Here is a 9,514-nt window from a genome sequence, read left to right on the forward strand (position 1 = left end):
TCTAAATATTGCTAATATAGTTAAATTAAACAATAAAACTTTATCAAACTTAACCAATAACTAAAAGACAAGTGGCTGTAGAGGGTTAATACCGGTTCTGAAATCACCTACTTTAGAGCATCTCCAAAAAGGAACTCTATTTTGAAGTTTCCAAACTTTATATTTGAAGTTTCAATGTGTTATTCTCCAAAAATAAAACTTCAAATCTAACTTCAAAATTATTTATATTTTACACTATGATCCTTATATTTGTCATAGTTGATGTAAATTTATAAAACTTCTATAAATTACAAATACATATATATAAATATTACAGAAATATTAACTAAAAAAAATCTTACACTAAAATATAAAATTATAAATAAAAGTACATAATTAAATACTAAACTGCAAGCAAATATTACATTATTGCATAAAATTATTTCCATAATGCTCCCATATATGATCAACTAGTGCATTTCGAAGTAAGAAATGATTCTCTTTATTTTTTATTTGTAGATTACGAGCCAAAAATTGTTGAAACCGGATATCCTCATAATATGTCTGCTGATATTTGATATCATCAAACGAAAAAATCCTTGATCTTTTAAACGAAAGTACAACAAGCAGGGAAAAAGGTCATGAGATGATTGAATTACGACTGCAAAATGAAGCAAAAAAGTTAGCTTTTAAAGAAATAAAAGAGGAAAATAAAATATTGCTAAAAAACTTAGCTTCTATCAATGATGTTAATATTCGTGAATACATTCGATCTGAACAAGAAAGAATCATACAAAAAATGCGTCAAGAGCAACAACAACAATCATCTTCGGTTACACAAAATTTGTTGAACAATATTTTGGAGATTTTGGAGGTTCCGGAGCAAATTTACCAGACTATTAGTGTTGTTATAATATTTAAATTTGAGTAATAATTATGTCTTCATGTGTCTTTTTAATAAGTTTTTATTATGGTTTTTTGTAATATTCTTGTTGTTTAATTCTAGTTTTAAAATATTATAAATCTTGTTTTAATTTTTTATTATTTAATTTCATGTGTAAAACTTAAGTTTATATAACAAATTTGAAATATTTATGAGATATAAAAGTTTTAAGGATTAAAACAATAAACAAAAAAAATATTTAAGAATTATAAATATGATGTATAATTATAAGGACCAAAATGCAAATAAAAAGATGAAACTTCAAATTTGAAGTTTTGAAAAGTGAAACTCTATATTGAAGTTTTGAAGTTCCTTTTTGGAGAGCAAAAAATTCTATATTTGGAGTTATAGAGTTTCTTTTGGAGATGCTCTTAGAACCTGTTTTTTTCTTCTCTTCTCTTTTTCTTATTTTTTTCATTATTTTAAGGAGTAAAGAGCCGGTGCACAAAAAAAAAAAAGGAGTAAAGAGCCCCTCCTCAACCCTGCGATGGACATGATCTTATGTTCTATGATGATGTTAAAAAACTTTTAAGTATCCAAAGACAAACCATTGTTGTTCAAGAATATTTTTTTAGTGATGACGAATAAAGTTATTTGTACGAAATTGGTAATAGGGTACTTGTAAAATCTTAATTGGGTAAGAAATAGAATGAGCTGGTTCTCATTATGTATCAACACTTGTTTGATAGTGGCTTGCCAAGATTATCTGGGTGGTCGAGGAACTGAAGCTAGAATTTATATAATTAAGTAGGCTAATGATAGACCATAAATTCACATATATATGCTACCTGATTATAAAGGTCTTTAAGGGCATCTTTATTCTCACTCTATTTTTCCTCTAAAATAGAGTAAAAGTGAATATAAACTAAGAAATGCTCCAAAAAAACTCCATATCTCATTCCATAATGAAATTTACTCCATAAATAGAGTAATTTATTTTTTGTTTGTTCATCACTCCATTATGAAGTGGTAAATGGAGTAGGGTTATAGCAATTTTATTCTATTTTTACTTTTACTCTACTTCGAAAAAATGGAGTTTTACATTGGAAATGCTCTAAGTAAAGTAAATGAAATAAAATATATTGAGTTAAACGTCCGTAAAAAGAAAGAATATATTCTTAATTAGCAACACAATACAAATAATGTTAAATTCAGATTTATTATGGACTTCCAACTGGATACTTTATCGCTAATACATTTCATCGAGATGATGGTTCTTATCGGCCATAAATTTCGGAACTTTAAAACAGTTATATCCGGTCGAGCGAGTTAATTACGATCTTTATACCCGGTCGGTTAGGATTATATTAATTAGGGAGCGTATTTATGATCTGAGCTCTGATACCATGTTAAATTTGAGTTAATTATGGGTTTCTAATTTAAAAACAATCGGTCATTAGTGGATTGGATTTAACCCTTTATATACAAATCAAGTCCATTATATATTTCTAGTGTGAGATTTTTTTCTCCAACGGATAATACATATATATACACGCACATGTTCAACCACAAACATGAACATAGTAGAACAAATCAAGCACATACTCTGACGATCACATACAGACCCATACATAAGCTGTAGTATTTATTTGTGACTGAAAGAGTTCCTGACAATTGAAGAGGTATGCTTGATTTGGGAGCTGATCAAGTCCATCAGCTAACCCATGATCATGATCCTTATCAAAAACAACAGCAACAATTACAAGGATTTAGAAAGGGTCCATGGACACCTGCAGAAGACAAGCTTCTTACCGAGTATGTTACTTCCAATGGTGAAGGAAAATGGAGCTCTGTTGCTAAGTGTGCAGGTAAACCCTTTTATTTGATCATGTATACATATATATTTGCTTCTATATGTACATATGTGTACGTCTTACACATCTATTTTTTTTTTTGCTGAATTACTCTATAATCTTCATCGTTGCTTTATCATAAGCTCGTACAGACATATTAGTAAGCGAATCTATTTTGTATTATTCCACTGATATCTTTCTTATTGAACTATTTCCTTTAATGAAAGCCGTTTCAGAATAGATTTGATTTACAATTTATACAGAATTAATACAATTAGTTAGTATACTTGCTTTAGTGACGATTAATAAAGACAAGTTGGGGGAAGGGGATGATTGGTTATGATGTAACTGTAGAAATTTTACTGTATAATTTAGTCTTTAGAATTTTTGATGTATCTGTTTTAATGTAGTTGTAGAAATTAAATGAATAAATAAATGAAATTATTTTGCTTAGGCTCCTACAACCATTATTATTTTTATTTTATTTTGGCTTTGTCTTTAAAAACTAGTTAAAGTATAATTGATAATTTAAATGGTTATAGATAAAAATTAAAGCTAAAACCATTTTATTTTATACAGCCCAACCAATTACCTCCATATATTTGGGGTATAGTTGACTTAAATAGCTCCCAATAATAGATTTCATTCATGTTTCTTTCTTTTTTATGTATAAGCAGTCTCACACTTTTATAGTTAGAAACAGGAAAATGACATGGTAGAATAAGCTTTTAAAGGGTTTGTTTTTGTTGAAAATCAAAAGATGATCTTATGATTCCTTGTTTTGTGGAGTTGACTTAGATCAGTGTAGAACATTTGTACGTATACAATCTTTTTTATTCGAACATTTTACTGCGAAGTTCATATACTATATCTTATTAAAAGGATAAAGATCATCAAGTTGCAGTAAACTTTACATATACATGTTTTGTCAAACCATTCCCAGTGCTCTTTTCAATATTTTGTGTTTGTCATGGAATTGAAAATTAGGGTTGAATAGAAGTGGCAAAAGCTGTAGACTAAGGTGGGTGAACTACTTGAGGCCAGGGCTAAAGAGAGGACAAATCACTCCTCAAGAAGAAGGAATCATCCTTGAACTTCACTTCCTTTGGGGTAACAAGTAAGCTCCTTATTTTTGTATTTTATTTTTGATGACGCTAATTAAAACCCAGACGCTAAACGCTACTACTAGTAAAATCTGACAACATGCTTGATGTACAATAATAGTTTGTTTTTTTTTTCTCTCAGATAAATATGCACTAGATTTTGATCTGCGCTTTAAAAGCACGGAATTTGTTCTTTTTATTTTTTTATAAATATTTGTTAGTTATAAGATTAAATAATTTTTATATAACATAATCTAATCTTATTTACAAATTGTGTTGTTTGTGAATTCATATGTGTTAGGCATAAATACATAATATAAAAAGTTGCATATTTATACTCATAGAAATTAGTTTTTAAGAGTTTAATAATATAAATTTTATTATGTAATAACTTTTACATAATTTATTTGTTATTAAAAAAATTATTATATATATTTTTTTTAAATCCCTAAATCTAATACGCAATCCTTAATCATATAAAATTGGTATCAATTCAGATTAGGGGTGTTCAATCCAGATATCGGTTCGGTTTAGGTTCGGATTTTTTTGGTTTTTGGTATTTCGGTTAGTAAAATATAAGTACCATTCTAAATCCATATTTACTTCGGTTTGGTTCGGTTTATATATCGTCGGTTTTTGGTTTATTCGGCTTTATACCAAAAAACATAATTATTTAGTTTGAGTTCATATTATATGAATTTTAGAGCCATATTGTCAACACAATCATTTATTAAAAATATATTACATGTTCAAATAAATGAACAAAAAAAGAAAAAATGTTTCTACCATCAAATAAAATAATCAAATCTATAACTAAAATCAAAGCTTGAAATTTTGAAAATAAAAATATGAAACAAAACAGAAACATGAAAGAAAAGTTTTTTCATTCTTCCATATTAGTGTTCTTAGTGTTCATTAAAGTCATGTTTTTTTAACTGAACACGAAACTCTGTTTGTTTACAGATAAGAAAAAAGTTATTAAAATTTTCTATTAATTATTGTCCATCAAATTTATAATCTTCATATTAATTTAGTGAAGACTAAAATAAAGCAAAATGATCAAAAGAAGACTTAGAAAATAAGATGTCTGAATTACGATGTATTGTTATTTAATTATAGTTCAAGTGTTTTACAAATTAAGGTTCTTTATTACTATAAAATTATGGTAATAGTTATTAACATAAATTTAACTTATGTAACAAATATATTTTCATGTATTGTTATAAAATAGATACATATTTACATGTTTCTACTTTTAATCAGTTTTGTTCGGTTTATTCGGTTTAATCGGTTATATACCAAACCATATCCAAATCCTACGGTTTTTATAAAATTATATCCATTCGGTTTATATGGTATATACCAAAACCAAACCATATTATCTATTTCGGTTCGGTTCGGTTCGGTACGGTTCGGTTTTACCATATTGAACAGCCCTAATTGAGATTATGGAATAGCTGACGTGAGTAATCGACCAACATATTAACAGTCATTGGATAATTTTTTTTTTTTTGTGTTATGGTTTGTCAATAAAGCGTTTGGTGAGACCAGTAAAAATAGGGTATTCAGTTTTAGGAAAACACATGCATCATATTTAATCGTAACTTTCTAGATATTGTATTTCAAAATATAGTTAGTATTGTTATTTTCCATATATAGTGGATACTAAAGTATCTTTAAAATATTTGATTAATCATAAAAAAAATCTGATTGGTTGTATTTATTGTTACAGAAATTTATTTAAAATAATAAAAAATGACAGTGATATTGAAATGTAAATAACTTGAAAAACTAAGGACAGAATTCTAATAGGAATTTTGCTTTAATAGTATAGATGGCTCACAACTGCTTGATTCGATCCCCTTTATTATCTTTCATTTGTAGTTATGTTAACTTTATTTACGGAGTCATACATTTCATGGGCATGCATTTACATATAACTTTCACAATATATATATATATAGGTGGTCTACAATTGCAAGATATTTACCAGGACGAACAGATAATGAAATCAAGAACTATTGGAGAACCCATTACAAGAAGAAAGATAAATCTTTTTCGAAACAAGACAAATTTAAAAGATCCCGGAAACAACTAGGTATGCAACCGCAACCACATAATCAACGATCTCAGATGGTATCTCGAAACCACATGAATCACGACAACGAGCAAAACATAGCTTCCTCTTTCTCTTACCCGACTAGTGTCATTCACGACCAATTTCATATGCCTCAAAGTGTTACAGCAACCTCAAGCGATCACTCCATGACCGATGAAGGTAACTTGTGGGGCAGCTTGTGGAGTCTAAACGATGAAGATCGTCCACACCGATTTGGTGGTGGCTGGGAACAGAGAATAGCTGCTGATATTTCTGAGAAGTTTAATGGTGACAGAATTGAGGCTCCGCCGTGTGGATCAGGGTAGTATAATTATAATGGATTTTACACGGGAGGTTATATTTTTTAACTAGTATGCACTGACGGAGATATAAGAAAGCTGTGTCTTCGTACGGTTAATAGAAAATTATAGATCGGATAGCGAGGCTAATAAAATGGTTCGGAACATGTCTCCACAATTCTACTTTTTATGATAGAACTGTATGAGATAATTTTTCTAGTGATTATTCTTTTAAGAAAAACCAAAAATCTTAACCACACACTTTGACTAAAACAAATTCTAACCTTGTCATTGTAAAAAAGTTGCAATAATATTGTCTTTCATTAATTCCCAACTTTGGTTTACCTATAACAGTGATTGATGTTATAACTAAAACGACCTAATTAATCAACAAATATAATATAAGAAACTAAAATTTTTTCTTTCCAAAAATTTGTTTTTTTTTTTAATTTTCAAAATTTGGATTTAAGGAATTATAAATGATAAGTAAAACTGTGGGGATAGAAAAATGGAAATGGATAAAACCTTTTCACAATTTTGTAAAAATATAATAAGTTAGTTTTGAGAAAAATGGAGATATCAAAATATGGAATAATTTTGTTTTTCAATTCAGATTCTTGTATATTGATGTTAAGAAAATAACTAAAACTATTTAAAATAGTCAAAATCCATTTATTTATGGAAAATGTAGAAAGAAAACTATTTTTTTTCCTTCTCACTTAAAATCCCTCAAACCATATTATTCTAAATTTAGTCAACAATAACCAAACATTCCAAATTAATTACCACTGGAATTAAAAACATTTGGCCAACCAAGAATTTTCCATTGCTAAACCCTATGACCCAATATTTCTCATTGATAATTGAATTTGCTTTCTTGTTTAGTAGTTTGCTATGATTGCCTGTTTTCTTTCATGGTTTGGTTTGATTATGTTTTGCTTAATTAATTCTTCACTACAATTAGTTTGTTAGGTTGTTACAAATTATAAAAGCTTTAAATGCCTAAGTTTAGTAAGTTAACTATTAGTTTGTTAGGTTGTTACAAAAAAAAAAAAAAAAAAAAATTCAATGGTGAGGCTGTCACGTTCTCAAAAAAAAATCAGCCAATGAGGAGCATTTAATTGGACACGTCAGCACTGCTTCAGTCAACTTAGATCCGGGCCATCCATATGGACTTCTAAAAGTCCGCAATAGCCCATATCATGCCTATCTCGCCTACCATAATTTTCCTTATCGTCTCCGACCCTTCCAATTCGTCGTCATCCTTTCAAATTATCTGCAATTCACCGTTATTACAACCACTCTGAATCATTCAATATATTTCTCTTCGACGGCACCCGATCTAACAATCCCTCTTCCTCTTCCCTATCCTCACGATACAACCTTAACGTCATCCTCAGGCCTAATGACAGTCCTTCCTTGAAGTTATTCAAGCACTCTTCAATACTGTAACATCCAAATAGTCATAATCCCTTCAATTTCCCAGTCTAGCCATATATAACTCACTATCCCATTTCACTTCTTCCCTATTCACACACCAGCGATACAAATTCCACAATGTTGTCAATCGCCACTACCGAAAAGTCATACCTTTTAACTCATGCGTTCACTTCAACTCCTCCATCCTTCCATCTCTCAGGTTCATCACTTTCTTGATAGTCCCAACGTCATGCCTCTTTGTGACTCTTTCCACTCAGGTCATGTTATCGTATCAACCACATCAGCTCACCAATTCACTCTCTTTTAAATCTATCTCCCAGGTCTTTCTCATCCCGTCATACCAATTAGTCAGATTATGAGAGTTCCAGCTCCATATCCATCCAAGGTAGTGTTTATGTACCAATTTCATTAGAAACCAAACATAAATTTAGAGTCATAACATCTCACAAACAATCTTTTTTTTTTTTGGAATTTAGAACTGTTAATGTTATGTGTAATCTCCCAGCTCTAACTTTCAGAATATGATTAAGTTGAAATCGTGTCTGGGAAATCTAGGGGCAAAAGATAGAGAGGTATAAGCAAAGCTACCATTTTGTCTGCTTCTTAACACTTATGTTCTTCCATTGTAATGAAACAGAACAATGGTAAAGTTGTCTGAAAACTGTTTTTAGGAAGACAAAACATGGTGTTCAAAAAAAAAGGAAGACAAAACATAAATGAGATTACCATTAAAATAAAAATAAAAATAAAAATTTAGAAAAAAAAACAAAAAGGACAGCCATCTTAACACATGCATCTATGTTTTGTCTCTGTTTGTAACCCACTGTAAATGTTATTAGATATCTCGGTTTCTTTTTCAAATTCTGAGGAAACAGAGAGAAGAAAATAAACTGTAAAATCCAAGAATTAGATTGTGTGTTTGAGAATCAAACCTCTTCAGGGTTCCCCCAAAACCTGCGCAAATACAAGTCTGACTCGGATGTAATAATACCGGGTGGTAATGTCTCAGCTCCTTTTGGATTTGAAGGAACCCATATCTGAGAAAAATGTGAATCAAATTGTTCTGGAACATGCAAACAAATGTGCAAAATTTCTAAACAATTACATAAACCATACCTTTGAGATATCAGTGGCTTGTACAGGAGATACAAATTTTGTTTAAAAAAAATACAACTCTGGTCATAAAATCATATAAGTAGAAAGCTTCATTTAATAAATAGTCATATAAAATATATACTATATATATGTTAATAATCTAATCTATTAATTTAAAGTACTATTTTTTATCTACTACTAAGAGATTGTCATTTATGGACCTATCATTTTTTTATTAATAGATATGATTAGATATACAACTCTCTTACATTAATAAAATTGCTTACGAAATAGCATTCACAATAAAAACTACATGTGACATATTAGAATATTCCAACATTTTTTTTAGAATAGCACAACTAAACCAGATTTTTGAAATTTAAATTTAGTCTAACAATAACAGTGAAGTGATCAAATAGGCTATATTCCCGTACCTTTATGCAATACTAGATCCGTGGCCACAGATCAATAAAAGTTAGTTTAACGAAAGTTTCCGTTTTTTCATCTAAATTGTTCAAATGATAAATATAAACAAATATATGAAATTCCTGTATTTTACCGTGGCCTTTTTCACATTCATATCAATTTAGATTTTTTTTCCGCGCTATGCACGGATTAGGAGTGGACATGTTATTCGATATCTTAATTCATACCCAAATCTGATTCGAAAAATCCAAACCGAAATCCGACCGAAGTGGCAAAAATACCATAACGGATATTAAGTTAGGAGACACTAGATATCCGAACCCGAATAGATAATATTC

At 29.4% G+C, this 9,514-nt stretch overlaps 1 pseudogene; it reads left to right on the top strand.

The window, feature by feature from the left end:
• The first annotated feature begins 1,311 nt into the window (after window positions 1-1,311).
• On the top strand, window positions 1,312-6,284 carry LOC106400173 (annotated as a pseudogene).
• Window positions 6,285-9,514: the final 3,230 nt, after the last annotated feature.

The sequence above is a fragment of the Brassica napus genome, chromosome A2 (assembly GCF_020379485.1).
Source record: "Brassica napus cultivar Da-Ae chromosome A2, Da-Ae, whole genome shotgun sequence".
NCBI lineage: Eukaryota > Viridiplantae > Streptophyta > Magnoliopsida > Brassicales > Brassicaceae > Brassica > Brassica napus.